This window comes from Coturnix japonica, chromosome 1 (genome assembly GCF_054131305.1).
Source record: "Coturnix japonica strain WE chromosome 1, WE-NBRP24, whole genome shotgun sequence".
Lineage (NCBI taxonomy): Eukaryota > Metazoa > Chordata > Aves > Galliformes > Phasianidae > Coturnix > Coturnix japonica.
Window position 1 is genome coordinate 39,979,733 of NC_140663.1, and position 22,362 is coordinate 40,002,094.

Consider the following 22,362-nt stretch of genomic DNA (forward strand, 5'->3'; position numbering starts at 1 on the left):
TTCCTCTTTGGATATAATAGCTGTTGTTTAAATGAAAGAAAGAAAAAGTAGACTTTTTTTGCAAACTCAGAGTGAGAGGACTACAAAAGAACAACAGCAAGGATCAAGATACTGGCAGCCAGAGTATAAGACAGGGACTTTTAGAATTTGTTCACAAGCTTTCTGTGCCAAGGGTTTAATAAGGCAATACTAACTTAAAGGCACAAATCTTTTGTTTTTGGTTAATCAGTACTAGTGAATTCATTCTTAGTCAGATGTCAGTGGTGTTGTCTATACTGTAAAGTAGGTGTACTTAGAGCTCTGCCAAGCATTTCTGGTTGCCCATTTTTACAACCTCTTGGAGGATATCAAAGCACCCCATGTGTCCAAATTCCCTGCTAAAGGGCACTGGAGTGAGTGAAGGTATACTGCCACCAAGATTCACGTACAGCATTATGGAGATTCACATATTTCCCTGTGGTATAAGCACAGCTGCCCTACCATGTAAAATAAACAATTGTCACGTTGTTTTTGCTCATTGTTTCAACACTTTAGTTACAATTTCAGTCTGATTATGTACACTCAGTAATAAGATGATAAAATTAAAATTATGCAAATATTTTTGAAAGTCACTCTGTCCTGAAGTTAGAATTGGGAGTAATGTGCATTTTTGTGTGTATATTCAAGAAATAATATGACCACTTGCTTTAAGTCAAATTGATATGAAATTAATTGGGATTAAGTTAAATTACCTCTTGTTAAAAGAATGTAAAGACAAGTGGTAATGCATGGAGTTCTCTGACCAACAGGCTGAATTTTAGTGGCAGATCCCAAATTCCTTTTGCAACTATACATTCTTCATGATTGCAATTACTGATGTAATGAAAACCTAGTTAAAGTGTAGTTTCTGGTGCCAGTTTGATAAGGGTTATACACTGTGCAGGTTGCTTCTAAAATGCATTTTGAAATCTCCTTATCTTGTTGTCCTTTCTTGTTACCTTCCTGTTTATCTCATTCATCATTTAAGCAACATGTTTTCTTACAGCATTCACCTAACTTTAGCCATCTAAAAATTAATCATCTTGACTAAATGAGAGTAAATTGAGAGTGACAGGAAATTCCTGAGGGTGATTCACTTTATCCTAAAATAGATCACGTAGTCAGATTGGAATAAATTGCCCTCTGGGAGTGGGCCACTCACTTACCTGCAGAGGGAATGCAGAAAACTAGCTTGGAGAAGATGGTGAATCCCAGTTTTTAAGTGGAACTTGTTTGGGAAATAAATTTGGGGCTGCAAGTTAATTTTTCCAAATGTTCCACTGGGAAAATGCAGTGGGATTTAAAATAATAGTAATAATAAAGAAAAAGGAAAAAGACTCTCCAAAACAACAAAATATACACCCAAAAAGACCTATTTGGCTTCTATCAATAATTTTCAATTGCCATCTTCTTGATCGGTTTTGAGAATCTTAGAAAAGCTGGCTTTTTATGTAAAAATATCTGAATAAGGCACAGAAATCTTAGGGCTGTTTGAGACCTGATGAAATTTTCAGGAAGTCCAAGCCTTAAGCATCCAACTGTATTGCATAGTCCCTAGAAATAGATTTCTTCTTACACTGACTTGCTGAAGCTTGTAGTGTGCACATCTGACTTTTTAAATTTATAATGATTTTTGTGCAAATGTGAAACTAAAGATATTCCATAAACATTTTTGTTACATCAGGTGGCTTCTTAAAAGAAAAAAAAAAATAAATTATTTTTGTTAAAGAAAAAAGATTTTTAATTCAAAAATCGTTCTTTCCTTGTCCTTCCAATACAAGGACTCTAAGTTCATTTTAGTTATGAAATCAGAATTTTCAAGTAGAACATTGAATTTAATTATTTGGGTTTTTTTGGTTTGTCAGTTTGTTTCTCAAGGCAAGCTTTTTGAACATGTGCTCATCTTCAGTTGTACGAGCTAAGCTACTTAAACTTACATTTCTCAAACATTTTGATTTCACAAATTACATAGAAAACTGAGCTTCTTTCAGGAAATGAATGTCTCCACTGGCCAGGTTTGGGAAAAACATAGACCTTTTTCACTGCCTCAGAGACTAGAAAGAGTCAGGATGAAGAAAGAGAAAAGATACAGAAATCTGCTTTGAAAATGTAAGCAATGTCTGCAAGAATTATGATGAAAAATTGTGTTTATTCTCTGATTATTTTAGAGGATTATGTCATTACTCCTGTTACAAAGATGCTGTTTTGCAGTGTACTTATTTACTAATCTTTCAGGGTTGTTTCCTTCTAGATTATATACATAAGAGTTAGTAATGAAGAAACAATCTTCTCTAATTTTCTGTGTTGAAAAAATTACAGTGGAAGAATTTTTTTTGATCCTCAAAAGTAAAATAAATATTGCTTCTTACTTCCTTCTTGCATTATGGAGAACATCATTTGTTTAATCCTTAAGCAGAAACTTCTAGAGGCAGAAACATCTATCAAAACCAGTAGCAATTATATTAAACATGTTTATGTTAGTTACAATGTCCCAGTATAATGTACTTGTATGTGCCTATTTCCTGCTCATTGCTTTTACACAGCCACAGGCTCTGAGTGGTGAGACCTTCAAGCAGGGCTGACAGAGGGTGCTCCGTCATCCTCTGCATAGTGCTGAGGACAATGGATGGGACAGGCATTCATGCTTGCATGGCTCTTCTTCTGATCCACTGCAATCCACTCCCATCTTCCAAACCTGGGAGCTAAAGGTTTTTTTGAAAGATTTCATTAAGGCCATTGAACAACAATTGCAATTTCACTCAGCTATTTTCTATTCCTCTAAATTCCTTCTAACTTTCCCCGGCAGTTACAATTCTGTTTTCTACAGGACCATGAGTGTTATCGTTGGGTATTTCAGAATCTATATCTTCCATTCAAACATAAAGGGAATCCTGCAACATGGCACTTTTCAGTGAGAATCCAGCCCCAAGGAATTCATCTGCTATGTATCCCCATGACACATGCACAGTAAACACACAAGATATGACTTTACATAAAAAGTAGTTGTAACTACTTATCACTACAAATTACTTCTAACACTGTAGTGGAAAGGGCAGTTTCCCAGGATGTGTAAGGATCCTGGGCTGGTCGTCTCCTTAGGCTAATAAAGTTCAAAGGCACTGTTCTTGTTTCTGAAGTGGTGACCTTTACCATCATGTTACAAATACTTCTGGATTGGGCAAGCTCCCCTGTTCTGAAGACTTTACATCCAAGACTTCAGAATAAGCAAACATTACAGAGAACCTAAGTCTGCATTCTGATCTTCACAGTTTAAAGTCAACAACCATTGATTAGATTTAAAAAAAAAAAAAAAAAAAAAAAAGCAACCCAAATTCTAATATATAAATCTAGCCATTATAAACAGAGACATTATTCAGGTCAGTTTAACATTCAAGCTTTTATTCTTTTTCTTTCTACGCAACTGTCTAGCTCCAGCAGAAGGGCCAGAAAACATTTCTCCCACCACAGGTCATTTTCTGTCAGGTAACTGAGGTTTTCTTCTGAGATAAAATGTGCTTTTTGAGAGCTCCTGGATGGATGTCTCAGTTATTTGATTATTTCATACAGATGGATGTAAAGAACAGAGGCCCTTACCATCAGGAGAGTCTTCTGTTCCCTGGATCCCAAAGGATGGCGGTATCTCTAAAACCTTGGCTCAAGCATTTTTAGGAATGTGGCTGAGCATTTAAAAGTTAGATGCTACAGTCTAAAATCTGTAAGCATTGAAATCCTTGCTTCACTTAGTTCTTCAACTCCGGTTTAAAATCTGACCCCTGTGAGATGATGTAAAGATATAACACCGGAGATAGGGGTGACACTTTGGCCACATGTCTTTTATCAGCTGTGGGACCTTAGGAACCAGGTTGAAATGGCAGTATCTAATTTTCTTGGAGTTTTTCCCATGAGTTACACCTTTTTGCAGAGCACTTTCAAAATGTTGCCCTCCTTAATTACTGTGGAAAAGTGCTTAAGGAAAAGCACTTAGGGAATATTAACAGTTTTAGAGTGCAGAAAACATGAAAAAATCTGAATGTTGTAGAAATGGATGTGCCGGTCAAGCAAAATGAGTGGATGAAGCCAGGAGGTGAAAAAGCTTTGTTTCTCATTATGACTCTGTCAAAAGGTTCTGATAAAAGGAAATACGCAAAGATACTGTTAGTTAAAGGTGAAGCTGCCTTCATAGAGCAATGCTGTTATTCCCTATATATACGAACAGTGTGATTTGGTTCAGACATTTTTGTCTCAAAGCTCTTGACAGTCTCATACAGCGTTACACAAATTAAATCTTGTCAGTAAAATAATTCATGGATGACAAAATTAAACTCATTGTCTTGGGTAATTCCTTGGCCTTTGTTTTCATTCACTCATTGCAGAATTAGTTTATTTACTTGTAATCTGTTTCCCCTGAACCCAGAAAAAAGTGAGCATACTGTGATCCCATATGCATTACTTTTTTTGTTATTGTTGTTTCCCAGAAACATCAGCATTCCTAGCACTTCTGTGAGAATTTGTACTTTGGAGGTTGATTGAGGCAATTATGAAATGACATCATTTCTTCAACTACTGGCAAGTGGAGTCTGACATTGTGAAGTACTTATGTTTAAGAACAGAGCAAAAAGATGATAAGAGCATTGCCAGGTTCAAGGTTTATAGAACCTTGTTTGAAACACAAGTGACTGAATAGCATATAAAGAATATGATTTGTGAAAAAATGACCTACAAGCATCTGCTGTCATTAATCAAGTTTGTGGTGAAAATCCTAAATTTCTGTAGTTAGCCCTGTTGAAAGCGTTTTACCTACTTTTCCTGTCATCATAAATGTACTATCTGACAGGATCGCTTATCTGCAGAACATCACCTCTCCTCTTTCCCATCACCATATTCGTGCTCTATTGGCCACACAGAATTACTTCCTCTCATCCTTCACTAAATTGAAACATACAAGTACCATGCACAGGCTGACACAAAGATAAGCTGCCAATGAAGAGATTTTTCTGCTAAGCAACCCCTGAAACTAATTATTCATTTAGCTTTTGCTAAATGGGTGACCTCTGCTATGCAGGCCCTAGTTTCATTTCCCAAAGTAGTTATAGCCTTGAGCTCTTCAATATATTTTTCATGTACTGAAACAGCTGTGTATACTCTTGTAGAGTGGCATGAAGGTTAATCTAAGTAAGTTTCTGAGACTTTCGATGAATACTTGGCTTTGATTGATTTGCTTGAATCTGCTCTTAAACAAGATCTTCTAGCTGAAGCTGAATACTCTCAAATGAAATCCCTCAAGAATCCCATAGCTTATACATGATAAGATGTAATTGTTTAAAAACTTATCTCTTTCACATTAGTACTCCCCCCGCATTTACCACATACAAAAGAGAAATCCAGCTGTTCAATTATGAAAAATAATTCCCGTTTTAGAATACAGGTAATATATACAAGGTCAAAAACCGGGCAAGAATAATTTGCAACTAAATTACTCAACGTAATACTTTGACTTGATAGTCCTTAGGAGGAGGCTTTGCATAAGTCAAAGGTCTTTGGAGTAATATGCAAATCAAAATCCTACCACTCTCCTAAATCCTTTTAATCCAGTTGTTAATCTCAATAATGACCTAGTTTTTGGAACCTTTGCTGTGTTCAGCCACTTAATCACATTACCTAGCTTGCCCTTTGCAAACTTTTAGAGGAGAAATACTTGCACATAAATAACATCCTGCTAGAAAATAACTGAAGCCCTGCTGAACAAGTGCATTTATGTAGAAAACATTCTACCACCTGCTGAAGCCTCACATAGTCTCTCACTTCACTGCAGCACTACATTTTTTAGGAGCTAGTAGAGCTTTGAATAATGTAAAGGAAAAAAAGAGGAGGGTAAAAATTCTTAAACTTAGCTGAAGAATGCTACAGAAACATCAAAGTGAAGTATAAGCAGACATTACATAGTCAGAGATGGTTTTTTGTTTGTTTGTTTGTTTGTTTGTTTTTTGTTTTTTTTTCCTGTGTGTTGTATGATCACTGATGTCTGTTTATCTGTAAAAATGTGTGATGAAGAATCACCAAATTCATGTGAGTATTGAAAAAATAGCTGAAAAAAATACCAGCCATGAAAATACACAGAGTAGCTTCTTTTAACTGATTTTCTTGTGGAGAGTGAGAAATGTTTTCTCTTTAGTGCAGGACACATCAGGTATATCAGCTTTGTCAATAAGAGAGGAATAGCTGCGTATTGTGTCTGGGAAAATATGCCAGATGAGTTCTACACATTAGGAGGTTTTTCACTAATGTTTGGTCTTTTTCCAAAAACAAAACAAAACAAAACAAAACAAAAAAACCCTATTAAAAATACATATACATATACATATACATATACATATACATATACATATACATATACATATACATATACATATACATATACATATACATATACATATACATATACATATACATATACATATACATATACATATACATATACATATACATATATAGTAGGTAACTGTTGGGTAAAAAACTGACTCAAAGAAAATGTGACATAGTTACTTTCATGAGGATAATTCTGGGGTCAGGTTTCAAAATGGCCACATTTTCCACTCAGGAAGTTTGTGTGAAAAACAGTTGTAAAAGATGCAGCAGAGAAACAGTCATAGTGAGTGTATGGTAGTCAGCTTGTAGACGTCTACCAGAAATGTTCTATATCTAAGCTAATCAGTCTGATCTCTTTTTATAGCCATATAGTTTGGGAATTATTCATCTCATCATCATCTAGACATATAAGTAGATGGACTTGAAATAAAAACATTTTTGTCTCCTGATTGACCCAAGGGATACAGAAATGAGCCTGAGAAGGATGTGTTTTCTGTGTAATTTCATCAATGAGGTAATCACATACCTGCCTGATTGTCAAATATCTGTCTGTCAAAGATGTTAAGGGCATTTTTGAATGACCTAGTGGAGAGAGAGAGCAATGATTTGTTTTTATTATTTTATATCACTTTGCTTTTGAAAGAAACTTTTTCAGCACAAGCCAGTCACATTTTAAAAAGAAGACGTCCATCTCTGATCTTTTATAGCCACTCTAGACACTCTGCATTTTAAAAATTAAATCATTTTTGAAATTAAATAATATTTCTAGCACTCTCTCTGACTCAGAGAGAATAGTGATGAGTAAAAACTGAACCAGACCCCCATGAAGTTGTCATGAAAACAGAGTAACGTATCCATACTCCATAAATTGTCACAGTGGATAAAAGCATTTGCTAGCTCTCCCAGGTCTAAAAGACCATGACAGGTTTAAGCTTAGGACCTCATCTTCAGTTTCTCTGTTATCCAACAATTAACCACTCCAATGGTGAAGAGTTTTTGTTCCATAATCCACATGAAATTTCCTTCCTCGGGACTTTCTACTGTTGCTTCATGAATGAGTCCTAAATTATCAGTGGAGGGTACAGGCAACTCTAGCAGACAATTCAGCACAGATGATTTTCTAGCTAACGTCTTGCATTTCCTATCTTGGATCAATGACACACTGGAAGGATCGGGTGGCTATTCTTCCAGCACTGACATTTCCCTGCACTACTGCTCTTTCTCAGGAAAAGAAATAGATGCACTACCTTTAGAAATGCTGATACTTCCCTTACCTTTTATAGCAGAATTCTTAAGCTCTGCATTTAAAACACTCAGCCATTCAGTTGTACCTTTTGTGACTGCATTGCTTTTTAGTGCTTTATCTTTTAGAGTCTCTATTTTATCTCTATTTTATCTCAGACATGTTTCACGATTACTTCATTAAAATATGACCCTATTGACTCTACTTTCCAATGCATATTTTCAAGGCTTTATAGAGTTATGCATTCATTCCTGTCTTCAAGTTGGCACTTACTGATGACCCCTTTAAAATAAAAATTTGACTACAAGTTTGTTTTGTTAAAGAAAATAGCATGTTATTGGTGAATCAGTGGAGTATGCTACATGTACACTCTTAACCAGACATTTATCTTCTTGTGTATGACATGGCGAGTCACCTGCAGATTGAATTAGAAAAAAAGGTACCTTAAAATAAATTGATTCACGATCAAGATTCTTCAACTTTGAACTAATTTAATTAAACAAAGCTGTGTTTTTATGAGTAATTTTGGAATTCTTGTGTGTTTGTTTTTTTTCCTTACTTATCATAGAACAAAAATTAAAACAGACCTCAGGGTTATCCAACATCTTTTCCAACATACATATCACCTCAACAAAGAGGATTAGGTCTGGCTGTGTCTATTCAAATGCTCATCAAAGACAAAGAATAGCTTTTGTCTACCACCCAATTAAGCAATAGCAGCAAAACTTTCCCCACAGAATAGTAAATATTTCTGAATGGAAGTGTCTGTGGCAAAAGAAAAAATGCCTGGTTAACAGTGCAGGAGTCAGCCTGCCACCAATCGATAAACTGAAACCCAGTGCTACCAGATTCTAATACAATCTGTCAGAACAAGAAATCTGTGCTGGCTCGTAATGCAGACAGATATGATTCAGACACAGAAAGAAAAAGAAAAGGGGGATAGGGAATCAATATTGGAAAATCTCATCTATAGCTGCCATCTGCAGGTTGGAAAGATTGAGCTTTCTATAACTCGAAACATTAATCTCGATGATGTGCAAAGGCTGGGAAGATGAAAAGGGAGCACTAGATAACAGAATGAAACCTCTTAATTTTATCAGGCCCAGATTGCACTGCCACTAGCATAAAAACTGAAAGGGCTAGCCTTTATATGTGCAGACATTCAGTACTTAGGGCCTTCAGTTTATATAGTTCAGTAAAGTTAGTTTCCTTGTTCAACAAAATAAAAGCTGAGGGAACCTGAAAGAAAGAAACAATTATCACAAATGTCCTTCTGAAAAGTCTAATAATAATAAAGTATTGGCCATTTCACTATCACCAGGGTGACACACACTACAGAGTGCTTTTAGGGTATACTTTTGTGAACACACAGCACTTTTACCAATATATGAATCTTTCCTTATGCTTATCAGAATTCTGCACAGAATGAGCTCTGTGAAGGCAGATACTGATACAAAGAGTAGTAAGAGCTATTGCTGTTTAATATAGAGACAAGATTAATGTATTCAAAATGTCAAAGTAATTTGAAGTATAAAAGGGCAGCAGACCTAAATTTGTAATCATCTCAAATCCTTTATAGGGTGAAAGTCATTCACTCACTGGATGGCTAATTTGAATTGTCAATTGTTTGACTCAATTTTGATTGCATCACAATTGTGTTTTTTATGTGCAAATTTTTCCACTTTTGATTAGTATTCCTACATCCTCCAGGTAGCAGCTATAAATCATAGAACAGTTATGACAAAGTTTGGGTTTTTTTCAATGCCTATTATAATTCCATTTTTCTCATTTATACCCTAGGCAAATAAATCACACTGGAAGTTATCCAAAGGACGGAGCTACAGCAAAGATTATAGTGGTCAATACTTACAGAATTTATGCATGAGTAAGAGTAAAACTGCTTGTGTCTGCAGTCACAGATAAGATAGAAGGTTACTACAAGAAGAGTGTGCCAATGTTCTCAAAGATTAAACCATCACTGTAGAAGCAGATTTCTGAATGTTTGCATGTTTATGATTTTAAAAGCTTAGGTTTCTTCAGAATTAAACCTTGTCTCTGAGTGCTCTATCCTTGAATTGATTACTTGTCTTGCTTGTCATAACTATTTGGCTTTAGTACTTCTGTTAACATTAAAATAGTGTGGGAAATAGACACTAAGATTTGTGTTCAGTAAGAATATTACAGGCACAGAAATATTATGCAGTACTTGATGGTATTCATTGGTTTCACTGTAAAAGGAAATCTCTGCAAGTGTATATTTTAGTTTCAATACACGATGGCAGAATCCATATGATACATTATCAATGCCTTTAACCTCTCACTTATGCTCTGCACTAAGCCATTTCTGCAGGGAATGCAATATTCACCAGTCTGGAACATTTTTTAGTAGAAGTTATTAAAACACTGTATGGGGTACAATAGTCCTGAAGCAAAGACAAACTTTGAGACGTAAGACTTTTTGTTTATTCTTTTGGATTATCTATCTATCTATCTATCTATCTATCTATCTATCTATCTATCTATCTATCTACCTATCTATCTATCTATCTATCTATCTATCTATCTATCTATCTATCTATCTATCGTCTACCTACTTATTCCTGATTCAAATTAATAATCCTAGTTTGCACAGTGGAAAAAAGCAACACAAGATACTATCTTATACAAATTTTACTGAACAAAGGGAGGTTGTTTTGTTGATATATGCATCAAGAAAGTTGGAATATCTGTGATAGAATTGCTACAGTGTCTGTTAAACCTACGCATGTCTGACTCATGTTGATGCAGAGGCTGATTTGCATATGTGCCTGTTTACAAATGGAAATGAAATGAAACACAGAGCTGCAAGACTATAATCCTGTGTTCTGCATATGCAGGCTGGGATCAAATCACTGCACACTGTTATCTAACATTTTAGGAAATCTCTATCATATTGTCTTACTTTGCAACAGCACTGTCTTTTCATTTTTTGGTTATGTTAAAAATAATAAAAATGGCGCACTGTGATGAGAAACACATTGGATTTTTTATTGGCTTTTTTTTTTTTTTTTTTTTTTTCTCCAGTTGCATTATCAGCTTATACCTCCAAGTAAGTCAACAAAAATGGTATATACACATGAATGCTGGTGGGCTCTGATCCTTAAAACCAAATCAATCCTGAGTGGTACCAGAAAAAAAAATATACTGCTTTACCCTTTGGCTCCAGTTTGAATCTCAAGTTCATTCGAAGGACCTTCAGGTTATACTGGATGCACTGAGCTACTCACCTGGTGAAGTTACTAATACATTTACCTACTCTATCTTCTTGAGCAAACTGCCCATCAAAAACGTATTTCTGCCTTAGAGCTGCCCCCTCTTCCATTCTGCTGTCTTTGGAAATACACACATGAAAAGAAGATGAGCCTGGGAGATGCCATAGTCCAATTCTGCACCCTTCAATATGGTTTTAGTTCACTGGTATATTCTTGTGATATGCACCCGTCACATGCTCTTACTTGAAAATAGCAAAGACAAAAATCTGTAGCTGTTTCCATATTTTTGAACTTACAGTATGCTTTCTTCTAGAGGTTACAGTTTTTTGGGTTTTCAAAATTAATGTAAAAATTACATCCTGTTTAGACAGGATTATGAGAATTCTTCAATTTATAGTTCACGTACAGAGCCCACCACAGAATTCCTAGAACTCTAATTCATCATTTAATTTCAGAGAAAATGCTCTTGATATATCAACTTATATACTAGTGAAAACATTGTTGAGCAATAAAAGCATCTATAATTTTGCAAATTAAATTATCTGGCAGTTAACTCCTGGCATGGGAGAAAGATCTACCTTTGAACTGCTCCAAGAAAAGTCCTCATTTTATTGAAAGATGTTGTGGGTGCCTCAAAACTAATGGCTGTAACTCTCAGATTAATGCTTTATTCAATATTCTGAAAAGAAACTAGTGAAACTAGATCTAGAATTACACTAGGTGCAAAGTCAGTGCAATCAGAAGCTAAACATAAATGACCTCACATATATGAGGAAAAGATGGAGAATGGGACTCAGCTGATCAGCTGATGATCTCCTCAGAGATCCCAACTATTAAAAAAAAACACATCACAATTTGCTGCCAATTCCAAAACTGAAAGCTCAGTTGTGATCTTGAAAGTGTTCATGCTGACAGTTAAAAATTTAAAGAGCAAATAAACTCAGTTGGCTTCGATGATCTGCTGTAAATTATGCTCATTCCTAAGGTTTTTGTTTATTTATTCTAGAAGTGGGACATGAGTAATTGAAATCATCCCATGGGTCACTCTCTTGGTCACACAATGACTCATCTGCTGAGCTGGTAACAGAACTGTCTCTGCTGGATCTGTATTACTTTCCCTGTGTTTCTGGCAACAGTCTTACTGCTAGTTCAGTATGATCTGCAAACCTAACATCGCCATCTGCTACCACTCAAGTGGTACAACTCTTTCCCAGCATTCCTGATGTTTGATGTGCCAAAAGCGGAGGTTTTAGAACTTGACAAGTGCTTTACAGTTGGAAAGTGCTGAACTACAACAATTTTATGTCCACTCCACCTCACCACTTGCACACTTGAATTGGATTTTGAGTTTCTCCAATCTGATTCTATAGATACTTAAAAATAAATACAAATAAGAATGCAGAAGTCACTCTAACGGCATATATTTATGATGATTGCCATAAGACACACCACTCTACCCACATATTCTTAGTGACTGCAGTATAACAGAATGACAGAGACAAAACAGTTGACTTAAACCACAAAAAAACAGTGAATCAGATCCTTGCCAGTCCTGGGTGGGAAGGGGTGATATAAACACAGAAGGCTTTAGCAGAAAAGTTAGCATCAGTAAAACAAATGAAATGAAAATGCCATCCATAGAAAGATGGAATACATTCTAGGTAATCCTTCCTGAAGGAAGGCTTAAAAAGACTACACTTCCACTTAAACTGTCCATATGGCAGATTAGGAAGACTGAAAGAACAGAAGAATCTTAAGAAAAACATACCACAATATAGGAAGTGGTTTCTTTTGTTTTGTGTCTACAACTGCTCTTGCTGCCATATGCACAGTCCGTGATGAAGGGGTAAGTGAGTATCTAAAAGCTGTTGACCAAGCTGAGAATAAGGGAATTTCAAAGTACAGCTATATTCTCCAACAAGTGCAAGATCATCCTGTTCATACACTGAAAACATCCCCAGAATGATATCCAGGCAGTTGTTCTACATGTCTCTTCCATCTGACGGGTAAAGAAAGTGAAATGGATAATTATACATTGATATAATAGTTTTAAAATTTCAAGGGAAAGGCCTTGAGCAATGCTTTTGTCTAATGACTGCTTTAACCTAAGAAGAATCCAAGTTACTCAGATACAAAGAAATGAAACAAACATGAATAACAGGCTATAAAAATAAAATCCTACCCTCTACTTGGAGCTACATGTGTTGAAGTGAGTATCAGTATTCAAAATCGCTACTCCTTGAAGAACTGGAAAGTATCTCTAAGTCGACTGGATAAGATCTATAATAAAAGCAACTGGCCCATCCTCAAAGATTTCACCAAACTGGAAAGTGACTTTGTTAATGTCTGATAGGGGATAGGGAAGAAGAGTGGGCAAGCCAGAAATACATTGGTTTTGCTTACTTAGTGTTATGTACAGGTAGCATTTCTGCTTTATGTGAAGATAAAGTGAAGAAAAGCATGCAATTGTAAATAATATAAATGTGCCTACAGCCAAATAAACCTTCTTTGAATGAGTCTGGGCTGAGTTGTAGGTCTAATGTGTGTCTCCATGAAGGAAAGAGAAGAAAAATCTCTAACCATTTGGAGAAGTGAGGGCTTAAATGAAAGGAAAAAGGGAAAGGGAAAGGGAAAGGGAAAGGGAAAGGGAAAGGGAAAGGGAAAGGGAAAGGGAAAGGGAAAGGGAAAGGGAAAGGGAAAGGGAAAGGGAAAGGGAAAGGGAAAGGGAAAGGGAAGAAAAAAGGAAAAGGAAGAGGAAAAGGAGAAAAGGAAAAGGAAAAGGAAAAGGAAAAGGAAAAGGAAAAGGAAAAGGAAAAGGAAAAGGAAAAGGAAAAGGAAAAGGAAAAGGAAAAGGAAAAGGAAAAGGAAGAGGAAAAGGAAAAGGAAAAGGAAAGGAAGAACATTACAGGACCCTGGAAAATCTGATAGTGAATTTAACTTGGCCTTATCTGGCTGGCATCCTTGGGTGTGGGAAGCCCTCCCACAACCATTTTCACTCCTTCGAAGAGGGCCAAGGAGCCAGTCTAACACTCAGCTGTTTAACAAAACACTCAGTGTGCTCAGTATCTGGGGCTGGAACTGGGAATGCAGGTCTTCCATAAGGAGTTCTGATGAGAATTTAAAGTACTTCCAAACAACTGCTTGTCCCACTCTTCCGAACAGCACGGACACAGCAGAATCTGCTGAGGTAACTGGTGGTCTCTGTGGATTGGTTTGTGTTTAGTGGTTTGTTGGTTTTTTTTTTTATTTTTTTGTGGGGTTTTGTTGTTTTTTTTTTTTTTTTGAATGACACTTGCATATGGACATGTAGAAGTGAAAGCCACAGCCTACTGAAGTCAGTGGATGCCTTCCCAATGTTTCCAGGCAATTTTAACACTAATTCAATAGGATGTTAACTTGCTTGGAGAAAGCATAAACTAAAACATCAGCATTTCTGCCCTGGGCTTTGCAGATACAATCTTCCACTCAATGAAATCCTTGTAAACTGCACAAAATCCTTAAGTTTGTACCCTTGCATTTGTTTACTAGTATTCAGCACAAACAGGTCGTGTCATTTAGCTACTACTGCAACACAGAATATTAGTATGGCCATCAAATCAGTCTAAGTTCTAGAAAATCTGAGGCTGGTTTTGTTATTGCCCACTCTTTAAAGTTCATTTTGAATGCTGCATTTTTGCTGCTGAGTACTGCATGCTGTTCACTTTTAACATTGACAGATAGTGATAAAGTGGAACAGTTTCAAACTAAAAGAGATGTTAGGTAGAAATTTTTTACTTGGAGGGCAGTGAGGCACTGGCACAGGCTGCCCAGAGACATTATGTATTCCCCATCTCTGGAGGCTTTCAAGGCCAGATTTGATCAGGACCTGATCAGCCCAGTCTGGTGGCTGGCAGCTCTGCCCATTGCAACAACTTCAGTTGACAACTTTCAGATGATTAAAACACATTCCAAAAAGCGTTATAGCTTTAAAAATTAAAAATTAAAATAAATAAAAGAAAGAAAGAAAAAAAGTTGGAAGAAATTGCTAAACAGATCTTTTACCGAATCTTCTGGGTAAGAAACTTTGATTTATGGTTGGAGATACCCCAGGTTCTTTTCCTCACAATCATAAAATTCAAAACTATGTTTGCCTAAAACTATGCATCTCAGTGATACACAGAAGAGTAATAAGAGACAGAACTTCAAATCTGGTGTTCACTTGTGTGACTTTAGGCTTCAGCTGATTATAGATGCAGCATATAATGCACTGAGTTACCTATGTGAACCTTGTCAGTCCCTTGAAGCTTGTAATTATTTAAATTAGACAAGATCAGGGAATATGCAGTGAGGAAAAAAAAAAAAAAAAGTGGTTTTAGTGCCTTGAGTTCTTGTTTTCATCATATTCCATTGATAACCCAAATTTTGTCATGTCTAGATTTTTCAGCATTGAAATTAAGTGGAAAATACAGTTTGGCAGCTCACTAATGGTTTTCCCATTTGCGAGAAAAGTGGCTCTAGTTAGAGGAAAACAATGTTAATAGTTAATGTTCAGCATGCTCTGAAGAGCAATTTGGCTTTCAAGTCTGGCATGGTTGGTTTTATATTAAACTGACATAATTTTTGCAGATAGAACTAGCATTGTCATAGTTTTCATTTTCCTTTGTTTTTCTATTTATGTGTCTCCATTTTCCATAGTGATAAAAATTGGTAAGATTACATGCAGTACTTTCAAACCTTAAGTGTTTCTTATCAAATTACCAGAGGAAAATTTGTTTTCAGGTAGTGAGTTGATTTTAATAAAAAAGGCCCTGGAAAAATCCAAGCTGGAATGATCCTTTTCCCATGTTCATTGTGCTTTTTACACCTTGCATCTTAAAACAGCACATTGCTATTAAACATTTCTTTATGTCAATTTCTTCTTTTTTTCAATGGAAAAACTTCAAGAACTACAGCTCTGTTTTGACTTTTTTTTTTTTTTCTGATGAAATTTTATGAATATTAGTTAAGAAAAAATGCCTAAGCAATGCATATGGTTAAAATAGTTAATATTTGCACACAACTCATCACTAAACAAGAACTTCATCTTCTCAGAGATGCACTCTCATTTTGCTGCTTGTAGGAGATTCTTCAGCAGCAAAGGTGAGTTGAGATGTGAAGCAGGCAACCCCAGGCAAACCCAAAGAATTAAAGGACTGCTGATAAACAGTGAAACCTGTTGAACCAGAACCTCAAGGAAAGTGATGCTATCATCAATGGTTCCATAGGAAAAATAAATAAATAAATAAAAAACCTGAAACTTGGGTTTCAGCAAATAAATACAGATAACACAATTCTTAAAAGAGGTAAGTCTGTATTCTCAGACATACTGATCTAAAAAAAATATATATATATATATCCTTCTCTGAAGGGCACCCAGGACATAAATACCTGTGAGCATTTTTCCTCTTCTTTTTCATCTTTCTTTCTTTTTTTTTTTTTCCCAAATACTTTCTTTCCTTCTTTGTCAAGGTTTGTCAAACTACCTGCAAAGCTGAACACTAACACTTTATTTATTTTTTATTTTTAAAAGCAAAACAAAGACATTTTAACCAAAGACAGGCAAGTTTTGACACTGTCACAAGGAGTCAGAGAGCAGCCAGCATCTCATATGCAGCTAAGTCAAAATCCAAGAACAAAGGGGGTTTTTTTTGAGACCTCAGGAGTTCAACTCAGAGCTCTGAGATCTCACCTTGAGACATTCAGGCCTTGTATGTAATGCACTTGTCATGCTCTTAGTAAATGCATATATGCTGTTTCACCCCATAATGGCTCAAACATTTATCAAATTGGAGAAAATCTTGAGCTTGTTTCCCCATCATACTAACAATTTCTCTTAGTGAAAGCATTAGGATACAGTGAAGGGAGTTCATATATACTTAAACTGTGTGAACAAGACAACATAGCTCTCCATCCTGGGGGTTAAGTTCAGGATTGGGCAAAACTGAACCTTAGCTTCCTTGACCTCACTGCTGGACTAAATTTAACCTGCAGTAGCAGATTTGAGATGATAGCACCAGCTCAAGTTCTTTTTTATTGTAAAGGAAGAATTTATTATCCTGTTTTCTGGGGCAAATCCTGTGGAGAGCAACCAATAGGTCGAACCACTTTCCTGGAGCTTTCAGCAGGGAGCTAAGTGTGCTTAAGGAGGCAAGCTGTAGAACACATAATTCTCCACATCTTCCAGCTCCAGGCTAAGCCTGCTTTTCTCATGCTGAAACACTCATATTGCCTTTGAACCCAGCTAGCTCTCTGTCACAGGAGATTAAGGTACACCAATGTCTATAGCCATCAACACACTAGGAAATGGCATGTTCAATACTGCATTTATTATCAGAGTGACTGCTGTACTGAGGACCAGTTGTGTTTGCTGGGGAACATAGGAAGCCAAGGAATCTTGTGGGTCTATAACTATAGCAAGACATTTGCTGTAGTTGACAGGGATCTGGACTGGTGATTTGAATTCTAACCCTGGCACAAAGGTAGGTTGTATTAGTTTAATACAATGTGATCTAAGTCCCTGTGTAATGCTATGACCATTACTTCATATTTTTAGTGAAAGAAATACAGACTGCTTCATAGGTGTTACATGTTGTTTGTCCACACTACTTTTGAAATCACAACAACATCCGAATTTCAGAGAACTTACTTTAATCCTGGCTTTCTCAAGGAAGACTGCAGAATTATCAAAGATCATCTATTATTTGAGTTACTGAACATAAAACACAATTTTGGGGGAAAAAAAAAGAAAAAATATTTGGGTTGATATGGTTAGAATTTCCATTCTCAGAGATCCCTCTGAAATCCATGTAGGGAATAGAAGGGAAAAAATCAATCACATTTCAAGTATTTTTATTTTTTTTTTTATTTGAATCTGAGATTACAATTCCTTATTTATTCATTTATTTGAGAGGTGGGGAGAGGAGGATTGTGTAAAATGTTGCCTTAAACAACTTGTTTAATTCCCTTAACAGGCCAGGCCAGTAGACTGGGAAAAATAGTGAAATATAAGATTAAAAACTACAAGTACAAAGGTGTTAATTCTCTGAAGTACAGTGGTTGAGATTCACATCTCTGCTGACTGTTGGGACACCAAGAGAAGAGTGGCTGACATTTTATGCCTCCGCCAACCTGTGAGCCTGCTAGCCCAGCTCCTGAGATGAAGATTCCTGTTGTTCTTGCTTAATGGAGATTAGTAATTGCTCCCCGGGCTGTTTTCTTAGACTTCCAGTTTAAGCAACCAATCATTAACTTGATTTCTTTGGAAGAAGGAATCCAAAATATCAAAAGCTGTCCACTTTAAATAATGACTCAAGCATGGCTTTCTTAACTCCCGTGAGAGCCATGGAGAAGATTCAGTGTATTTCAGGCAAAACAAAATGTCACTTTCAGCACTAATCTGAAATTCCAAGTAAATCAAGTGAAAAAAAATGAAACAAAGAAAACCAATTTTTTTTATTCTTTTTTTTTTTATTTTTATTTTTTTGCCTCAGGATACTTGATAATAAGCATCCTGTGAGGGATACATGCATTTGTAATAACAGTCCAGTGGCCTGCCTTGTGCTCATTCCACATTCAAGCAGGACCTCAGAAATTAGAACTAGCAAACATGAGCGAAGATCTTCAGAATCAGGCATTATTTACTTCTCTCTCTCTCTCTTTTTTTTTTTTTTTTTTTTTTTTTTTTTTTGAGCATTCAGGATTCAGGAGAGGATGAGGTGCATAGAAAAGGGAAAATACTGTGGGGGGCTGTGAAGGTCATCTAAATAAGTAATAAGTGATGAAGCATTTGCCATTACAAATAAATCACTACTTTTTCACTATCCATTTTCCCATTAAATCTCTTCCCAGATACGGCATCAGGTCCAGTCTTTTCCTACCAACACTGATGCTTAACTACTATAAAATGGAAGCACTAGCAGGATGAAAATGTTCAATGTACATTAGTAATAACATTCAGAATCAGTAATCATATTGTTTGGAAATGTGTTACTCTTGATGCGTTCTCATTCCTGCTGACATTTTTACTATATAAAACAAACTATTAACACCTACTTTGCTTTGTACTTTTGGCAAGGTAGCATGTTTCTCTTTACAAAAGCAATTATTATTTGACTTTTCTAAACTTGTATACACTATTAGCAGAAAAATAACACTGTTACAAAGATTTCTAATCCAAGAATTTCAGAGCACTCTAACAATTTATCTTAATTAAAATGTGTCCCTGGAGAAGAATGTTTTCCCTCAAATCACTATTCAAATGTACGGGGTAATGTTATCCACCTCATAATAATTTAAGAATATTCTGCCAATATCTTTGTCTTAACAGTTAATCTACTTTGTCTCCATGTGGATGCTCTTACCTTGTGCCCTTATTGTTGTTTTTGTGATTCATTTCAAATTGCTTTTGCTGAATTATAATAAAGAGTTATATAAAAGGCAATAATTCTGTTTGATCAACTGTTGTTCTTTGTATAACTAGCATATTAATGGTTCTCTTTCTGAGAGGCAGGATATACCCACTTACCAAAAGGATTTGTTTGGATTTAAGTCAGTTATAATACAGAGCACAGAAGTTGGCCCATCACGTACAGTAACACAGAAAGACTTGGGTCTGAAAGTAGATTAAAGATTATCTAGTTCCAACACCCTGCCATGGGCAAGGCTGCCACCCATAGTCTCAGGCTGCCCAGGGCCCCATCCAACCTGATCTTGACTACCACCAGTGACAGTGACACACAGACTCTCTGGGTAGCCTGTGCCAGGGCCTCATCACCCTCTAAAGGAAGATCTTCCTTCTCCTGTCTGATCTAAAACTCCCCTCTTCACCCCTATCCTATCACCATTAGACCGTGTAAAAGACATTTTCTGTCCTGTTTATAAGCTCTTCATAAATACTGAAAGACCTCACTGAGGTCTCTCAGATACTTCTTTTTTTCCAGGCTGAAAAAGCACAGCTCCACCAGCATTTCCTCATAGAAGAGGTACTCTAGCTCTCTGATCATCCCCATAGCCCTTCTTTGAGCCTGTCCCAGCAGCAACATGTCCTTCTTGTACTGGGGGATCTAGAAGCTGAACACATCACTCCAGATGTAGCTTCATGAGGGCAGAGCATAGTAGGACACTCACTTCACCTTTATGTAGTAAGTGCCTAATTGCTAGCATGTGACAGCTGCAGCAACACTGAACACATTAAATAAGAAATGAATCAACACTGGGAACTGTCATATTACATGACTGATTGAAGGAGTGGTTCTGTTCAGTTTCCTTGTATGTATGTACTCTTTGAAACTGCTTATTTCAAGAACTTAAATCCAATTTTAAAAATTACTCATTTTAGATCTGCAAGCAGAGCATAGTTTGCTTGGGGCAAAGAGCTGGGTAGCTTATCTCATGACAGGAAGAGTTAGTGGAATTAGAAGAAACTCACACGGCTAAGGTAGGCTAGGAAATACTTCGGTTTACAGTTTGGTTATGACTGGTTTCTGTTGCCTGATCATTCTGGAGTTCTACCAGAGCCTGGATTTTCTATTTCTGGGGAAACAGATTTGTTCTTACCTACAAAGGGTATAAACTTTACCAAGCAAATAACTTTCATTTTCAGCAGAGCTGTTCACATGCAGGGTTCCTAAACCTTGTCCTATTCTTCTTGTCTGATTCAAAGTATCTCACGGCCTCTTAAGAAATAACTTTGTTAATAGTACACCAGCCCACAACCATCAGTACTTTAGCCCTCAGGGGCAGTGCATCCCACTTCTGATGAACTTCCAGGTGTGAAGCTGACTGTTTACTCTGTTGTCTGTTCTTCCACCTTGGTTGGCACTTTAAGACACACCCTAGATTTATGGCCAAGGAGAGTGACAGCCACAACCCCACACTTTTCTTCAATTTCTCCATTGCATACAGGAGCCGCATTATTTTCCAGAAGACTGACACAGTGTGTGGAAACCTTGTGTGTGTTTTGTTGCTGCACTTGCAAAACACACAAGGCAATGCTAGTAGCTTTTGTGCAGGCTAGGTGATAACAAGACTAACAAATGATATCTAGCTTGGGCCTAAACATCAGTGAAGATGAAATTTAACAGAGCGATTTCTGTAGTTCTGTTCTTAAAGTATGGCTGAAGCTTATACTCTGGATATATTCATGATTCACCTTTGCTCATATACAAAGACAAAATTTTCATTAGCAAGAAAACATGTTGTAGTCTGCTAAAGGAATATACCTCATTGCACTGATAACACTACATAAAACGATTGCACTCAGTGTGTCGGTTAACTGTCTGCAAGAAGAGCAGAATATTCTTTACTAAGCTTGTTACTGTGAAGCTCTGGAAGCCTTGCTTGGGAGCTATATAACAAGTGTTACTTAGCTGTACAATGAGGTTATTTGAAAAACTTACCTAAAGATACTACAAATTGCTTCACAAGGAGTAAAAAAATAAATAATATAATGAGTGCAGTTTATTCTGAACAGATGTAAAGTAAGTAGAAAGTCATTTGGAATCCAGAGCATCAGAAGACCAATGTAAGCATTTCAGAAAAATATTAAACTTCTCTTTTCCACAAATGGATTTTGTGTTCTTTCCCAGAGACTGTTTAGATCATTTCTACCTTAAGTCAGTTTGCCACAGTGTTGTATTTTCAGGGGTATCTTCCACCTTCAAAAGCTCATAGTAACAGATAACCAGCGATCACAAGTCATAAGTTCTGCTTTTCTTGGCTGGAAATGCACCATGCAGTTTCTCTCCTACATTGTATGAAGATCCTTCCCCTGGAACTAATGATGTAAAGTTCATCAGAAGATGGAAATTCAAATCCCTTGCCAGCTTTGATGTTTGAACAATTGCTTTGACTGAAAATGTATACAAGAGTCAGATTGTTATGTTTTCATCAAAAAACATCTAAAATTGTGTTCAGAAAAGTCAACATGTTTCCATCTGCGTCAAGTCAGTGATAAGCTGAATCTTATCATATCTACTGAAATGTCCCAAGGAAGCTGTACATCAAACGTTGAATAGATCTCCTCACCTTTGGGTCAAGTTCCTTAGCTTGATAATATTTTATGTATTCCAGATAGGGACATGGTTTTAGTGTATTGCACTGCCTCAGGGAAAAGTATCTGCTGTCATGAGTCAGGTAGTATCATACCCTGGCCTAATTCACATAAGGTATCCCTGATTTGAATTAACCAATGGAAAGTACTTCAGGAATATTTGTACTTGGAAATATGGGAGAAATACTGTTTTCAGAAACAAGGTAGAACTGATCTGTTATGGAAATGTAAGTGTAAAGCAGTAATTGAAACTGCTGGATAAAATTTCCAAATGCTTGGTATCTATCATATGTTTGGAGCTCTCACCCTTACAAATACCTGAAGTATTGAAGTACCTGTCTCTGGGCCCTGAGATTAAAGACTTGCACTTGAGTTCCTGTCTCCTTTAACCACTGGTTTAGGTTGTACGCATGGAA

The 22,362-nt window shown here is 36.4% G+C and overlaps 1 long non-coding RNA gene across 1 annotated transcript in view; it reads left to right on the forward strand.

The window, feature by feature from the left end:
• The window catches only part of LOC107311508 (uncharacterized), a 38,187-nt gene extending 25,180 nt beyond the window's left edge, over nucleotides 1-13,007 (forward strand). Inside the window, exon 4 of the long non-coding RNA XR_001554105.3 lies at nucleotides 9,428-13,007. This is a non-coding gene — a long non-coding RNA (uncharacterized LOC107311508). The remainder of the gene's footprint in view (nucleotides 1-9,427) is intronic.
• The last annotated feature ends 9,355 nt before the right edge of the window (nucleotides 13,008-22,362 follow it).